General features: G+C 44.7%; 1 long non-coding RNA gene across 1 annotated transcript in view; it reads left to right on the plus strand.

The window, feature by feature from the left end:
- LOC111091731 overlaps positions 1-8,590 on the plus strand; it is a 45,874-nt gene extending 37,284 nt beyond the window's left edge. Inside the window, exon 4 of the long non-coding RNA XR_005376637.1 lies at positions 7,190-8,590. This is a non-coding gene — a long non-coding RNA (uncharacterized LOC111091731). The remainder of the gene's footprint in view (positions 1-7,189) is intronic.
- Positions 8,591-8,869: the final 279 nt, after the last annotated feature.

Consider the following 8,869-nt stretch of genomic DNA (forward strand, 5'->3'; position numbering starts at 1 on the left):
AAAAAAGCAAAAACATGTCAAGGATGTTTCCTGCTATTTCTATTTATCAATATTTTTATTAAATAAGTCTGCTAAATTATATCAATGTATTTTTAGTATAGGTAAAACAATAAACAAATAATTTTCCTGTTTTTGATCTACTTCTTTTTTGTTTCCTTGATGGTGTCTTTCAAAAAAAAGTACAATTTATTAAGTTTTTTATTTTTTTTAAAAGATTGTATTTATTTATTCATGAGAGACACAGAGGCAAAGACATAGGCAGAGGGAGAAGCAGGCTCTCTGCGGGGTGAACAATGCAGGACTGGATCCCAGGACCCCAGGATCATGACCTGAGCCAAAGGCAGACACTGAACCACTGAGCCACCCAGGCGCCCTAAGTTTCTCTTTTATGGGTCATGCCTTTTGTGTCCTATCTAAGAAATATTTGCCACTTCAAGGCTTCAAAGGTTTTTCTCCTACAAGTTCTATGGTTTTTAATTTTATACTTAGGGCTCTAATCCATTTTGAGTTAATTCTTGTGTATAGTGTGAATTTAAGGTCAATGTTGCATTTTTTCCCTCCATATGAATATCTAGTTGTCTTGGGACCATTTGCTGAAAAGACAGTCTTTTCTTCATTGAGTTATGTTGACACCTTTGTTGAAAATAAATTGACCATATATATGTAGGTGCATTTCTACTGATAAGTAGAGATGCAATCCTCTTTTTTATTTTATGCTTCAATCCTGCAACACCACCAAATTCATCTTCACTTCTAGTAGTTGCCTGATCAAGCACAAATAGGTATTGATTTAAAATGCTTTTTTCTAAAAAAAAAATAAAATAAATAAAATAAAATGCTTTTTTCTGCTCAATAGATATGATCATGTGATTTTTATTCTTTGGTCCACTAATATGATGGTTTACACTGTATGATTTTTGAATATTGAACTAGCCTTGCATCCCTGGAATAAACTCCATTTATTTGTGGCACATAATTATTTTTATTTACTGCTGAATTCTATGAACAAATGTTTTGTTAAGGATTTGTGCATCTATATTAATGAGAAATACTGACCTGCAGTTTTCTTTTTTGTTCTGTCTGTCTGGTGTTGATGTAGGGTTAACATGAGCTTCATAAAATGAATTGGCAAGTGTTTTCTCCTCTTCTATTTTCCAAAAGAGATTGTGGAAAACTAGTGCTAATTTTTTAAACATTTGGTACAAGTCTCCAGTGAAACTATCTGGGTCTGGAGATTTATCTTTTGGCAGTTTTTAAATTATAAATTCAATTTCCTTAATAGTTATAAAGCTGTTCCAATTTTCTAATTTTATATTGTGAGAGTTGGAGTAGTCTGTTTTTTGATGACTTGGTCCATTTCATCTAAGTGGTCATATTCATGTAGAGTTGTTTGTACTCTGCTAGTCTCCTGTTTCTGTCTGCAGGGTCTATGAGGACAACCCTTGTTCATTTTCCATCTTGGTAATTTGTGTCTTCTCTCTTTTCTGCCTTGCTAGAGATTAGTCTATTTTCTTTTTATCTTTTCAAAGAACTGGTTCTGTTTCATTGCTTTTCTCTTATTTTCCTGTTTTTAATTTCATCCCTTACCTTTATCATTCTTTCCTTCTGCTTCTTTGGGTTTATTTTGCTCTTTCTTTTCAGGGTCCTTGGGGTAGGAGCTTCAATTATTGATTTGAGACACTTCCCCTTTGTTAATGGATGTATTTAGTACTAACTTTTCTTTCAACACTGCTTTAATTGTATTACTAAAATTTTGACATGTTGCCATTCAATTGATGTGTTTTTAAAATTTTTCTTGAGACTTTATAACCCAGGGATTATCTAGAATTTCAATGTTTAGTTCTCAAGTGTTTGGAGGTTTTCCTGTTATCTTTCTGTTACTGATTTCTGTTCATGATTCCATTTGGTCAGAGAACACATTCTGTAATTTCAACTTTTAAAATTTTGTTGGGATTTGTTTTATGGCCCAGGATGTGGCCTACCTTGATGTATCTCCCAAGGGCACTTGAAAAGAAAGTATATTTGGTGTTGTTGGCAGAGTGTTTGATAAACGTTGATTCTGTTTGTTGATGATATTGTTAAGTCCTGTGTCCTTGTGATTTTCTGTCTGTTTCATCAGTTGCTGAGAGAGGCATGTTGATGTCTCCAATTGGAATTGTGGATGTTGCCTTTTGTTCCTTTTAGTTCCATCAGCTTTTGCTTCACTTACTTTGTAGTTCTGTTGTTTGGTTCACACACATTTAGGATTCCTGTGTCTTTTTGGTCGATTGAGATTTTTATCATTTTATGATGTCCCTCTCTTTCTCCAGAAATTTCCTTTGCTCTGAAGCCTATTTTATCTGATGTAATATAGTCACTTCTGCTTCTTTTGGATAATGTTTGTATGATACATCCTCTTCCACTGCCAATATTGTTATGTTTGAAGTGAGGCTTTGTTGGATGGCACATAGGTCCCAGTTCTTAACCCATTCTGCCAATCTTACAGTGTGTTGCATTCCTTAGGCCATTTACATTTAGTGTAATTACTGGTATGTTATGGCTCCCATCTGATATTTGATTTTGTTTTCTGTTTGTTCTCTGTTTTTCACCTTTGTTTTCTTTTTCCTGTCTGTGGATCACTTGAACAATTTCTAGAATTCTATTTTGATTTATCTGTATTGTTTTTGAACATATATATATTTTAAAGATTTCATGTATCTATTTGAGAGAGAGAGCATGAGCTGGGGGTGGCGGGGAGAAGTAGAGGGAGAGGGAGAAGCAGACTTCCTGAGCAGGGAGCCCAATGTGGGACTCATCCTAGGACCCTGGGATCATGATCTGAGCAGAAGGCAGATGCTTAATCGACTGAGCCACACAGAGGCCCCTTTGAACATATTTCTTTGTATAGCTATTTTAGTGTTTAGTGATTCCTCTAGATGCTACTTCATACATGATTAGCTTATTGCAGCCTATTAGTATCACCATTTTACCTGTTCAGATGAAGCTTAGAAACCTTATCTCCCTGTATGTTTTTTTACCCTCTTCTGTCTATGATGTCATTTTCTTATTTCCTCCACGTCAGACAGTGTTATAATTTTTGCTTCACTTGTCAAACACAATTTAGAAAACACAAGAGGACAGGAATGCTTATTATATTTACACATATTTTGTTTGCCATGTTCTTTCCTCCTCCTTGATGTTCAAGTTTCCTCCCTGCATCATTTCCTTTTGGCTTTGGGAAACTAAACCTTAATCCTTTTTGGGTAAGTATGCTGGTGACAAAATTTCTTCGTTTTTCTTTGAATGAGAATGATTTGATTTTCCCCTGTAATCCTGAAGGTTATTTTTGCTGGATCCAGGCTTCTAGGTTGACAGTTCTTTTAGTGTTCAAAAAATATTGGTCTACTCTCTTCTGGCCTCTATGCTTTCTCATGAGAAATATGCTATAATTTGAATTGTTTTTCCTCTATGGGTAAAACACCAGTTCATTTTTGTCTTTAGTTTTCAGAATTTTGACAATGTTGTTTTTTTGATGTGAACTTCTTTGTGTTTATCCTATTTGGGAATTTTTTCAGCTTCTTAATTTTTTTTATCAGCTTCTTAATTTTGTAGGTTTATGTCATTTGCATATTTGGGGAGTTTTGATCCATTACATATTTATTTACTTGAATTTCTTCCATCCCATCCTCTTTCACCTCTTCTTCCAGGACTCTGGTGTCATGAATGTTGGATCTTTTTTTAGAGTCCCTTAGGTCTCTCTCTCTCTCTCTCTTTCTCTCTCTCTAAGTCTGTTTCCTCTCTGTTGTTCAGATTGGATGGTTTTTATTGTTTCTTTGAGTTCACAGATTCTTTCCTCTGTCCTTTCTTTTTTTCTGTTGAGCCAATCTATAAAGATTTATTTTATTAAATCTATTAAGTTTTATTTCAGTTCCTCTTCTCAGGAGAGCTACCTACCTGGCTGGTCACATGGCCTGCTGTCTCCTGTCTGGGCACAAGCTGGAGCTCAACTTGTAGGTGGAACAGGTTGCAGGAACCAGGGTTGTGTGGTTAGATGTCAGAAGGGCAGGCCAGAGTCTGGTCAGGCTATCTCCAGCTGTAAAACCAAGTGAATGTCCAGAGAGAACTGGAGAAATGCAGACTTGAAGAACATTCTGGAGGTCCTTTTTTTCCGGCCGTTGGTTACCATTGGTGGCTGCAGCCTCCCACATAGCCCTCAGACATGCCATGCTGCCCTAGGAGCCCACCCAGTTACCCTACCCTCCTTCCCATGGAGCCACTTCCTAAAATGTAGACAAGCCACCTGAGCAAGGGTTGCATGTTGTTGTTAGGTTCTCTAACTGTCTGATCTTAAATATCTCTATGCTCACAAGAACAGTTTCTAGGCTCCACTTTTGTACAAAGGATCTTCGTCTTCATGTAATGGTCATAATTCGCATAATGGCAGCGATTATAACTCTGTATTCTGCAGACACAGTTCCCGTGTCTTAGATGGACTAGCCCATTATTCTGCTCAAATGCCCTGTGGAGTTGTTTCCTCCGATGGCAAGGTCAGGTGCTTCAGCTGAGGCGATGTCTTGATGCAGGATCCCTCCTGAGCCAATCTAACTCCAGGCCCAGACTTAGCCACTGTGCTCTGCGCTGACCAGTCCAACACCTTAAAGACCTGCCAGGAGGGAGGCCTTTGGGCTGCTGTTTACTCCCCCCCACCCCCGCCCTCAGCAGCTTGTGAGCAATATGGTTTATCCTTCCTTTCCAGCTGAGCATTTGGATGCTTGGCACATCAAAGGGTTAAAGGTGTTGCTTTTGGATTCACAAAGTAAACATATTTTCTTAATCCCTCTCACCATGTCTGTACATGGCATTTATGTACTAATTGTGTTTTATGGAAAGAGAACTCATGCTTGGTTCAAACAAATCCTTAAGTTGGAAAGAATGCTCTATCCTGTGGTGGATAAGAATGCAGAATGAGTGCTTGGGGAGTCAGGCAGCCCGGGTGGGAGGATGAATAGGCTGGCATCCCACCAGTGTTGGCCAGCACAGACTTGATGTCCTGGTGCTTAGCAGTCCTAGTGGTATCTGGTGTGTCTTACACAGACACACCACTAAGGGCATTTACTTCCAGGTGATCATAACCCCGTTAGGTATTATTATGTTTGCATTTAAAGAGGCACCTATGTTTTCCTCCTTGGTCACAGTCTCTGCTCCCTCAAGAGCACAATTCAAAGCATTTCTAGCTCAAAAGGCATCAAGCATGTCCTAATCACACTGTCAATCAAGATATCTTTCCTGGCATCAGAAAGTTCACTGCTGGTGGAGGAACAGTGAATGAAGCCCTTTACTGACTGTCTTTCCCTGACTGTCTGGATGGCTGTTGGTTTTTTGGCCCACGACAAGGTCGTAGAAAAGTACAAGAGGATTTTGGAAGACCAGTATGTCCTTGACAAACAATTTAGATAATCCTGCTGTGTTTCTGTGAGTTTCTTCTTTGCAATTGTGGTTTCAAACTGTAGAGTGGTTTCGTAGGAAACAAACAGCAAGGAGGAGAAAAAGCATGGGGGCCCATCATGATATGGGGTGGACAGCCGTGGGGAGGTTCACTGTACATTTTATGTTCCCACCATGGTGTGAAACTGTCCTCACTGATGTGAAGTTCCTGGAGCAGCTACAATAACAATAGGCCTTCAGAGGATGCCAACTCTTTCAACATCCTATTTATCTTACGGAGAAAGTGCTTATAAAATCTGGAAACTTCACAGTAGAGCTTACAAAAGTCTTGGTAATACTCAGAAGTCTCTGCTGAGCAAAGCCCAGGCTCACAGCAGGATCCAATTACCCAGTGGAGGATTTAAGGACAGTTCCATTGAAGGGGACAGCTGAGCTTGGTGAATTACACAGGCAATGTCTCTGCTTTTCTCCTGCTTCTGGATCCAGTGGTAGGAGAACTGTTCCCACAGTGGCCTGAGGAACCTGTCCCTTCTAGAGAGGTTATAAGAACAATTACCATCCTCCACTGGAGGAAGAGAGAAGATTCCTTAGTTTTGCTATTTCCAGACAAGTCCTGGACCAGGGGGTTGGTGTCGATTCGGTTTCTCCTCCCCACTTCACACTGTAAGTGAAGTCAACCAGAAGTGTGGTAATGAAGGAAAAAGGAAAGGAAAATAGGCCCCAGGGCACTTGAGGCAGAAGGGACACAGTTCCAGGCCCAGGGCGGGAGGTGAGCAGCATCTATGGCTGGGAGCGTGGGTCACACCTCCGAGGGAGGAAGCTCTGTACCCAGCCCAGCAGCTGTTACCTTGGAAGACACCCTAGAATTTAGAGACCTGGAGGACCCTGAGGTCTGGACGTGGCTGGGCTGAGGGCCGTTGGAGAAATTCAAGCCGAGAGTGGGCTCTGTGGAGACAGAAGTTCCAAAGCCACAGTGATAAGGAGTCTGGCGTCTGCAAAGGAGGGCCTGGCCGTGCTGTGCCTGCAGTGACAAGGTTGAACAGGAAATGCTGGGCAAGGTTGCCCACTGGCCACCCTCCAGTAAAAACATCCTGGGGCCCCCGACTGCCCGCCTGACCAGGGGGGACAGCTACCGACAGGGCTGTGTGTGCAGGAGGCTGGTCGGTCTGTCTTTCAAAGGACTTAATGCTCCTCCCTCCCTGCCGCTGCACTCTGGTTGGTTCGACTGCAAGACTGGGTTAAGCCGATGAAATGTGAGTCGCATCTGCGCATCCGCGCAGGTGCCTTGGGGACACCATGCGCTTTGCCACATGCCCTTCCTCTTGGCAGGGGGTCTCCAATTTCCCTGCATCCAGAGACCCCTTCAGCTTGAGTCTCAGAGGTCACAAGCCGGTGGGGATGGAGCCTGGCTGACCCGAGCACAGTGTTGGTTACTGAGCACAACCCGGCTCAGGCTGCGTGACTCAAGGGCCTGGGTCCGAGTCCCCTACACCAGCTCTGGAGCCATGCCAGAGGCCCCACAATGTGTGGGAAAAGTGTGGCCTCTGGTCTCTGACCCAATGAAGCCATGATGTGTTGGGGCAACGACTGCCCACTCTGGCTTCCCTCAGACCAGGGCTGCACCAGGGACCCAGCTTCACACCAACCCCAGGGCTGCCCTGGGAAGCCTGCCCCGGGACCCCTCCCCAGGGCCCTTCCTTAGACCCTACCCTGCTTCAGCCCCAGGACTTGACTCTGGGAACATGCTCTTTTGGTTTATCCTCAGGGGGCCTTTTGCCCAGGAACCCACTCTTCCGTCTGTGTTTCTTCTGCTTCCAGGAGCCCCTCTCCTGGCGGGAAGCCCTTCCTGCAATTCAAGTGACAACGACGACGTTGGCCCGCCCTTCTGTCTCTGCCCCTGAGGAGGGTACATGACCCAGCTCTGGCTTGTCCACAGCCACTGGTGGGCGGGCTGGGTCAGTTGGAGCATCTGGGGACTTGGGCAGCTCCTCTGCTGGCTCCCCAGCAAGGGGAGGGGAGGGGACCCTGGGATGACCTTGATCCTGCCCCTGCAGCTGCAGGTGTGCCATTCTGGTGGACAAGTTTGCTCCTTCTCAAGTAGAGGTGTAGACAGCTGAGTCCCTGTCTGGGCCACCGAGGGTCTGGAGATGCCGTGGGCCACCGGCTGGTCTCACCTGCAAGGCCCGAGCCAATAGTAGGGGAAGAAGGTGCAGAGGTGTGGCAGCCGGCAGTGCCAGACAAGGTGCTGCATGTGGGCCAGGCTGCTGCGGAGGGACACAGGGCCACCCCCGGCCTGGCTCCAGGGTGCTGGGGGGCTCCTGCAGTGGTCACTGGTTTTGCCCTGCTTTGTGTCAAGGAGTCAGGTCCCTGAGAGTCCTCACGTCCATGCCTGGGCCTGGCCTATCCCCTGCCCCTGCTGGTGTGTAACATAAGAGCCCTCACAGTCATGGCCCCACAGCCACCTTGGTCAGCATCCCTGCCTTTCCTGGTCATGCCAGCTGGGGTTAGCCACCTTCCCATTCCTCCTGCGGCCCCACCTCAGGGTGGCTGGACAGTGCTGTAGAGGGTGGGCCTCAGCCAGAGGCTCTGGGGCCCTGATCTCTCATTTCCATGGTCTTGCTGGGCTACAGGATGGGACAACTTCCCGAGCATTGCAGTGGCAGCTAGGCAGGGTCCATGAGGTCCTAACAAAGAAGACTTACGGAAAGTGCTCGTTTAGTTCCTGGCCCATGGCAAATGCTCAATCAGTTCCAAAGATCATTGCAAATATTTCTATCGCTGTTGAGGCTGGGCATTTAAAAATGTGTCTGGTTCATGTTAGAGCACCTCCAGCAGATCACACTCATACCTCAGTTTTAAACTGGCTTGAAACACAGTGAGGCCATAGGTGGAAGGATCTTCTGGTTGGTCCCTGACCTGGCCAGGAGCCCTACACCCATGTCCCTGGGCTAGCAGCCCAAAGTGGTGAATGGGTGCCCGGACAGAAGCCACAGAGCTAGTGAATGTCGACATCGAAGACTCTGGACTCAGGCAAGCCTGGTGCCAAAAAGCAGGCATGACTGTTCCTTATGCCAGGAAAATCCGTTTTAAATACAGTGTGTCGCAATCTGCCTTGATTCCTTTCCTGCTGCCCCCACCCCAGCTTCAAGTAAATAGTCATATGCTCTGTTTTTGTTCATTGTGAAATTTGACCCTCCTGGTATAGTCCTACCCTGTCTTCCCTCTTCTTCATTAGAACCTCTAATTCTCCAGGGCCTGCCCCGCTTTAGTGGCTCACTTCAAGCTCCAAGAGGGCAGAGCTCCCAGACTGCAGCTTAGGAAAAGGCTATATCTAAGCTTTAAAATGCAGACATGAGAGATTTCATCATTTGGTTTTTACTGCTTTATCAAAAACACATCATTTCCTAAATGGAATGTGAATGCCTTCCCCTCACCTCCCCTGGGA

This window comes from Canis lupus, chromosome 22, assembly GCF_011100685.1.
Source record: "Canis lupus familiaris isolate Mischka breed German Shepherd chromosome 22, alternate assembly UU_Cfam_GSD_1.0, whole genome shotgun sequence".
Classification (NCBI taxonomy): domain Eukaryota; kingdom Metazoa; phylum Chordata; class Mammalia; order Carnivora; family Canidae; genus Canis; species Canis lupus.